The sequence below is a fragment of the Lathamus discolor genome, chromosome 5 (genome assembly GCF_037157495.1).
Source record: "Lathamus discolor isolate bLatDis1 chromosome 5, bLatDis1.hap1, whole genome shotgun sequence".
Taxonomy (NCBI): Eukaryota; Metazoa; Chordata; class Aves; order Psittaciformes; family Psittacidae; genus Lathamus; species Lathamus discolor.
This window is the reverse complement of record NC_088888.1, coordinates 120,012,265-120,021,373: the sequence shown is the minus strand read 5'-3', so window position 1 is coordinate 120,021,373 and position 9,109 is coordinate 120,012,265.

The following is a 9,109-nucleotide window of genomic DNA, read 5'->3' as shown; positions in this document are numbered from 1 at the left end:
ACCCAAACCCACTACTGGCCAGAGAAAGATGGCACAGGACCAGAATTAGGACAAAAGACCATCCTAGTTGTGGAGGGCAGTAAAAGAAAGGTTAAGCCTGGTAGTAAAACTCTCCCCAGTTTAGAAAGAAAAGCAGTTGGATTGGAAATGTTGAGCTGTAGCCTGACTCTAGCTGGCTCTTGCCACTCCTAACTGTGAGGTACAGGATGAATTCATAGGTTATCTGGCTGCTGCAACGAAGAGTGATTTTAATTCTCTTCTTCTCTACTCTTCCTCATTTCCTGGAAGGCCTCCTGCTTTGGGCAGAGAGGTGCAGGATGTCTGTCTGTCTCTCTGAGTACTGAGAGCAAGGACCTGCAGTGGGCAGAGCCTTCTCCCTCCCAACAAGCAGCAAGCACACACCTGTACTGAAGAGAGAGAAAATTTTCTTCAATTGCCTCTGCTTTTGTATCTTCATTAATGGTGAAGAGGATCCTCTTTGAAGCAGCATCAGATATGAAAAGTAATGTCAGCATGAACAACTAATATAAGCTTGTCCTTCTGCTTAAGGTAACATTAAGACACCCCATAAGGAACATCCAAGTTGTGGTTTACTTTTAAAACTTTTTTACTATTGCTGGTAGTCAAATATCAACATGATATGGATATTTTTGTGATTTTTATCTAACAAACAGCAGCACTGAGAAGCAGTCACCTCACAGCTTCTTCTGGTATCTACTTAGGGCTTTGTCCACCACTTCTGATGTTGGCAGGACTGACACTGGTGTTTTCCACAGTGTGAACAGGACTGTGTGAAGTGTGCAAGGCTATGTGGAAAAAAATTTGATTTTTTTTTTTTTTTTTGAGATCAAGGCATACTCTGCAAATCTAGTTTTCTTTTTCTTTAAACAGAATCATGCAACATCCATAGACTCTTATCAAGAGAGGAATAATATGGTGTAAGAACTTATGTCAGCAAGGATAAATAATTTAAAGAAAAGGTGTGAACGTGGAAGGAATAACCTGATGACTTGAAGCAGTTTTGATCTTGCATGAAGGCAGAGCTGTAATACATAATGTAAACTGAACCTGGGCTGGGTTCATGGCATATTCCAGAGGATGTTTTAGAAGGCATTTTGTCTCACTACCTCTTGTTTGATGATTTGACCAGTAATATTTTCAACAGCTTCTGGGTGGTGAGGCTGCTTCTGTCTCTTCCTTTGTACCCTACGGTAGAGACCCTGCCCCTTGCTTACAACTGGGGAGGCAGGAGAAAAATACATTATAAGAAACCATTGTGCAAAAAGCATTAGGAAGAAGTAACAGGTTGTAACAGTATGGATCATACTTTGGCATAGCCAGAAACCTCGCTCATCGTGAGGCAATCATTGACCTTTCCCAGTGGTGAATTCTCCTGCAGGAGCTGGGCCTTCATCTATTAGTTAAAACTCATGTTGCAACCTAAAAACTTTAACATTAAATAACTGAAGTACACTTACAGTACTGGAATGACTGAATCACAAACAAACAAATGAGCAAAGAAAGACTCCAAAGCTTTCCAGATGGCTGTTTCCCACTGATGTACATTTTTTTCTCTGGAGCTTCAAAACATGTTTAAATTATGAAATTTGGTGTGATTACAAGAACTTGGCAAGCAGTCATTAAGGTTTTAGTCTGAGGAGTGTTACTACAGAGTTAGAGAACTGAAGATGAGCAATGGTGGCGTCCTTGTGTGTGCACAGCATTGTCAGCGTGGGTTGTAGGGAATGGGACTATGGTTCCTAGAGTCTGAGTTTTCCATGTGCCACAATCCTGCTGCTTCCCTGGGCCAAATCCATCCTTGGCAGAATTGGTGAAACTGGTGATCTTGTACCAGTAACTTATTTGACTTCCTTTGCTCAAAACCGCGTGCTTACCATCTCTTGCACTTGATCTCCAGCCTTCTGCAAAGCCAAGTGACTTGCTACATCTCCTCTTCTCCTGGCAGTGCTTGGAGAAGCGAGGCAGCCAGGGAGTACCTTGGCTTTGCTGCTGCAAATCCCTTTGTGCTGCTGGGGCAGATGTACTGCTCCACAGGCAGAGCCCCTTCCTTTGTCTGGGCCATCAGCATGGGGGGAAGGCTTGTGGTGGGTGGTCTGGAGTGGAAGACAGCAGTAATAACAGGTGGTAGTATGGATAGTGAGAAGTGGAGATTAAGAAAAAAGGAAGGAAATACTATTTTTTAATATGTTTTGAATATATTCTGAGGCTGGAAATGCTGAGTTTTCAGTTCAAGCAATCCCACACCCTCTGTTCAACCTTGGGTCAAGCTGTCAAGCTGGAAAAGGTACTGCATTCCAAGAGCAGGGAAAGCACACCCCACTGGGGCAATGTTGGGGATGAAGACTGGAGATGTGCCTCTCATGGCAGATTCATACCTGAGAGAAGTGGGAACCTTCCTTTGCATCTCAGTTTCTCCTGGCGGCAAGCACAAGAGCCTCTCTCTAGTTCCTTCAGGCCCATCCACTGTCAGCTCTTTAGGGTGAGGGGATAAAGTACTGGTACACAGCCCAAGGAGAAAGCCAGAGATTCCTTATTGTACAACTGATTTTTTTTTCTGATGTAGCTTGTTGCCCAGGTGACTTTTGAAGGAAGTCCTTTCTTCACTGGTCTGATGATAAAGACTGCTTCTGTGGCAAGGGCAGGTTGGTTACAGACACCTCCAGATACAGGGTTAAGGGCGGTATTAACATAGAGAAGAGAGAAAAAAAACCATTAGTGGCCATCCAGTAAGAAAGTTACCCTTGGAGTTAGCAAGAACATCACACTGTTGTGTGCTTCTGCAGAGAGCCAACCCCTGCTCAACACCAAACAACAGACAGATCACTCTTAACTATTGGAGAAGAGGATGTGGCAACTATTTATGTCAGGAGGAGGGAGAAGGTGGATAACCGCAGTTCCCCTGGCAAACCCGGTGCATGTCGGATACATGTTGGCTGACTATACTCTGTTCATGTCAAAGAGGTCCCTCAAAAGGCACCTCCTGTAATTCCCACCTCATTGGCCTCTAGTGAATGACCCTGCCATTGGCATTGCACTGATGTCCCATTCTTGCTGTTTGAGTAAAGAACATATCCTGCAGTAAGCATGTATATAAGCATTCAAGTGATCAACCTGCCCTGTACCTACCAAAGTGTGGCTGCTTTGCTGTCTGCTCTTCAGATTTACAGCTTTGATAGTTCCTCTGGGGCTCAACCAGCTGCTATCTTATGCATTGGTGGACTCCTGCCATGTGTCACTGCCAGTATATGAATTAAAAACAAATGCTGAAAGTAAGGTGAAGAAATAACTGCACAGCAGGAGATGTGCTTAAGCCCACGCAGTGGATGTGGTGTGACTCCTTTCTAATAACTCACTGTCCATCAAGTCACTATCATACCTAACAACCTGCAGATGGCTCAGCAGTGGGTGGCATTAATATACTTGGGCTCCTCTGGCACACAGGTGTCCTGTACTGTCCTTCCCACCCTTTCTTTTCACCAGCAGATAGCCTTTCACCTTGTTGCAGACTGTCAGGCGAAGTGAGCAACACGCCCTCACTGTCATAGAGAACACATCTGGCTGGCTCCCAGTGGGCTTGTACTGCTTCTCTTGGTGTGCAGGAAAGACAGGCGAGTTTGCCTGATGTCACTGACTTTTTGCAATGGTACTATTGCAGAAGTGTGACAAGCAGCAGCAGAATTGAAATATCAAGGCTATTCAGACACTTTGCAGATGTGGCTTTTAGTTTATGCACTACTCTATCCAGAATCATGGTCTGATTACACACACTGCTGCTTTCAAGGGACATCTCTGATGCTGAGGCAGTATGGGAAGCCCCTGGGTACTCTGCATGCACTAGGACTTGCATTGTACAAATGCATATACAGACTCAGATGACATCTAAATGCTTAACTGCACTTTAGTGAGATCATGAAATCACGCAACAGTTTCTCAAGGAGCAGTCAAGAAATAAAATAATCTGAGCCCAGGAATGTATGTCTGTAAAAGGGGTGTACAGGGTAATGCTAAAGTTAAGTTACTTTTCCTAGAAAATCTAAAGGAAAATATAGAGAAGAAGATTCATAAAATGTTTATAAATGACTGGGAGGGATCTTCTACTGCAAGAGCTGTATCTCATAACCTGTGGTAAAAACCTAAAACCCACAAACTGAGGAGTCTCTAGACCTTACTGTTTATGTTCAAGGCTTATGGCAAAAACTAATGTTAGAGAGCATCTCTGAATTTCCCACTTAAATTTATGGATGGTGAATTTACCTCTATTATTATAAGTCAATAACAAGTATGGGTGTTGAATTGATGGGACTGAAAACAAAGGACAGTCAACTGCTAAACTAAAAATCACACAAGATGATGCGTGGGTTGGATTGTTTTGCCTTCTTTTAGGGCTGAAGTCTTTCTTAAGACTGAAAAATCCCTGCTTTTTGCATTAATAATTACAGCTGAGTACTTCTCAGTGAGCGCAGATTTGTTACAAATGATTAATAAGATTTCCTATATGACTTGCAGTGAGGAGATTTTAAGTAGTCTGCTTGCCTTTCTGTGTATCAATTACAATACTGAATAGTGTTCCAGCTGTGGTTGCGTTGATACTCCTATGATTTACCTGCAGGCAATGCCAAACCCCTTTCAGCTCGCCTGACAAAAGTCAACTTAACTTGCACCACTGCAGGGACCAACCCAGTAACCAGAGAGGGGGGAGTACAAGCAGGTTTGAGTTCAGCAGGCAACCTTAGTCTTATCAGCAGTGCGTAAATACAGGAAGGGAAAGACGGGGGTCAAATGCACTTTCTCATACATGTCTGGGATCAGTGGGGCTTTGCTCTTCTTAAGGCAATAATGAGAAGGGATCTCTCAGAAATGAGAAAGGAGCCCCAGGGCTACCTTGGGCTGTTGCCTCTAGCACATAGTAAAGTATGGCAGCAACACATGCTGCCCCTATTCAGGTCACAGTAGATGGGGACGGGGATGATGATGAAGGCCGAAGATCCTTGTTTTGCACACATAGAAGCTGACTGGCTCCTTGTCTGAAAGCCTTAATAGTACTGCGATATTTTGATACTGATGCCGTTTTTTTTGGAAGGTGGAGATACTGGTGCCTTACAAGATTCAAAAAGTATTGTTCAATGCTAAATTTAATTTCTTGTCATTAAACTGGGCAAAGAAACTCAACCCCTTTCTTCCACGTCCAAAGGAAAACCACAATCTTATTAGCAGCATGATCCTGAAAGTTCTGTTTTCCTCCCTGTTCCATTATCCAGCTTCTGGAGGAACTCTTCACCAGCTCCATGCTTCTGCCCTGCTGCATTCAGAAGACCTGGAGCACAAGCCTGAAGATAAACATATCCCAATACAACATGGAGACTAGTAACCTGAGTTGATTTACCATCACACTTTTGAGTAGTAATATTCCTTTTAATAAGAAAGACCTCAAAAATAATAATTGCAATGTCTGTCACTAATATTATATTTTAGGCAGAGGAAAAACACTGCCTTTGTCCCCACTCACTCCTATTATGTGCGGTTTTGTATGTGTTGCTTCCTAAAAAGCCTAGGAAGAAGCTATCATTCTTTCTGAAAGATGATCATAGATAATTTTATTTTATAATGAATCGAGGATATGATACTGGAAGAAATTTTGCTTGTCAAGAGAGCTGCTGCTTAATAACTTTTTAATAAGCTTTTTTAATCAAAGCATTTGATGGGATACAGCTCTGCAACACAAAGATATCACAGCTGATACAAATGATTGGGACCACGAATCATCTGGAACTTGACGGTATTTACAGGTGTGGAAAATAAACCATCCTGTGAAAATAAACTACTAAAAACAAAACAATGCCTCAAGAAGAAAATCTCTTTCATTTTGTTCTGTCCTGCTTAACCAAAATATTTGCGTAGCTGAGCATTTTGCAAGGGAGAGCTGGTAGAGACATCTACAGTTAAAACTGCCAAGACTTTCAGTATTTTGCCAAAATTTTAACTACCAGACTAAAATATTCCAAGCTTGCTGTCTGCCTCAAGCTGCAACAAAACGGTTCAGCAATGTGCACAAAAATAGTTATGAGAAAATAAAAGTATTCTTAATCAAACCTATTTGTCCCAGCCATTTTTTGGAAGTAGATGTGAAATCAATGGATGTCTGTTTCAGTCTGCAATTTGCTTCTTGAGTGACCACTGGATTGCTTTTTGTATTACAGACGCCTGGATTTGGCTGCAATGTAAGACTTGGAAAATCACTGATATAAGTGCTATTGACTTTACTGAGACCAGTATTTTATCCATCAATATCAACTGCAGTACCATTACTGGCAGATGATAACACATCGAGTATAGCCTTTTGGCATTAGAAGCAGCAGTGAAGTCTTCTCTGAGGAGTGTGCACATGAAAAGCCATGTAGCTACACGCACTGCAGGTATTGTATACAGCACTGAGCCCTGGTTAATAACCCATATTATGAGGAATATTATCTTGAGCATCATCCTAATGCAGTTTCCAGTAAGCTCTGAGCACAGGCAGAGCAACCTGGCCCAAAAGCCTACGCTTATGCACTACCTGTGCCATAGGAAACTCTTCTTGTGCAGTTTGCAGGATGACAGCAGATAAGGATTGAAAAAGATGAGAAGTGGCCTCTTAAGCTTGCACATGTTAAAGACCGTGACCGAGAAAAAATGTCTTTCATTGCAAGCTCTAAAATGACTTGTGTCACAGCACTATAGTATCTATGTACAAGAAGACCAAGATAAAAGCTGCAATATTTAATCAGATATTTTATGACAGTACTTGATTATGTACACGAAGCTTTCTTTAGTGTTCCACATCAACATACTTAACTAGGAACATCCGGGCTTAAAAATAAAGAGATTAATGGTCTGACAAAGAGGTGGTATAGATCAGATGCTAGATCAAAATGGGCTGTATCAGAGATTGTCTGACAATGAGCTAATGGTAGAGACCCACAGCTTCAACATTCTCACTGAATTTTGCATCTGCAGACTTCAAATACCGAGTTTCTACACCTAGTGCATACTTTCAATCACTACACGTGCTGATGTTCAAGGAGAATTTTGCCTGAGACAACCTGGATATAAAACACTGAGAATAAACTCCTTTGTGTGGATATTCTGAGACACAGTGGGATTGTGGTTGTAAAATGTCCTGCACCCTTGTATTAGACAAGAAATAAAAGCAAAAGTTCATGATACTTTACCAAACTTCCAATGTCTTTAGAAAAAAAATAAATATTTTAATTGGAATATGCCGCAGATTGAGCTGTCTGAAGGCAGCTGTAGTTTTCTGCTGACATGATCAGGTGGTGTGGAGCTCTACCTGTACCAGAGGCAACCATTTCAAATATACCAGGTTTCAGCTGATCACTTCAAAGGTTAGGATTTTTCTGCTGCGTTTCCTGGGGCATTTTGTTTTCCACTGACATGAATTGTTGGCACTGTTCATCTTTTCCTATGTCTTTCCTTAAAAGTCACAAGGGTGAAATTATTAGCATACCTTTATATGTACTATTTATTCAGCTAGAACCAGCCAATGTTGTCCTGTACTGACAAACCACTCTCAATGAGGGAAATGCTAATATTTTGCAAGGAAAAGAATGAAGCAGTACAGCTGCTTTGTCCACAAGAAGGCAGGAAGTCAACCTAACTGTAAAATCAGAGGTTCTCAGATTCACTCTTAACTCATCCCTAAGTGGCCAAGTCACACTGACTGCTTAAGCCAGGAGGAAGTCAGTGGAAAAACAAAGATGGAAATGCAGAAATCCAAGCGTGTAAACAGATGCACCACAGTGGAACTCACAACACAGAAATTAATCTCGATATGTGGGCCTGACCTTGCCACTTAGCTGTGTGGAGAGTTTAAGACCCTCCATACGGCCTTACTTTCTATGATTTTACACATCTTTCAGTGAGAAGCCCACTTGCTGTTAAAACTGACATTGTCAGTATCTCTAGTTTTCTTGCAGAGCCATGGTCCTGACAGTTGTTCCTTTGATGACTGCCCTTCTTTCAATGAGTAAGTCAGGTCAGAGAGCTGACATCGGAAAGGAAAAGACTGCGAAAGAACAGAGAACAGCTTTTTCTAAAGAAACTATAGTTCCACTAATTCTGAGATGCCCCTAATTGTCTGCATTTCATTGTCTGCATTTCATTTCATGCAGTTTCCCAAATATTTAAAAGTCCTTATGTTCTATAACTCTTCTAAGAACCACAAGAATGAAGATAAGAAGAGGACCGATTTCTACCCTGGAATAAAATCCCCTTGCACAAGCAAATAATCATGACCTATTGTCACATAGAAGCCATTCTGGGGGAGAAGGAGATAAGAAATCATTGGAAAAAGACAGCAATATGGACCAGAATAACAGTGTCTGCTTACCACCACTGCCAGCTCTAGAGGTCTGAACACAAACCACACAGGGATTCCTAGCGACAGTCCAGTACTGTTTGCTAGTGAGTAAGCTGTTATACCTCACTGGAATTTTTTATCACTACTTTTATAATAACTGCAGTCCAATGGCAAGAAGAAAAAAAATGCAATGAAAAAGACATGGAGCACTTCATGTGTAAACCCACAAATGCATCCATTTCATTCATTTAGAAAAAAACACTTCTGGAACCACAAACAAACCCCTCTTCATCAGCACCCTGTCCATCCCACATTCAAGTTGATGTCCTCTATTTTTAATAGCTATAATCGCTGCTTCTCTATCCTGAGTGTTAATTTGATCCCTTTAGCCCCGCCAGCAATACTGGCCTTCATCCAGCTCATGTGCTTCTCATGCAGGTTCCTTTGTTACGTCCCTCCCACACCTCCTTTGCACAATATACCCAGCCTGAGCCTTAGCTGCAGCCTTGCTCTCCTTCATGCGTTTCCAAAGACCTACCTGCACTGCCATGTCCATGAGGAATTTCTAATTGAGTAGACATAAGCAAATACGAACATCTGCTTAAGATAATACTTACCTCAACTACAGAACCCCCTCGGTCTGTAGGTCTGCCGTGTTGACAGGCTGTCCCATCATCGTTGCTGCTGTTCTCGGTCACCCCTCTGCTTACTCCTCTATGGCAGCTCCAGGAA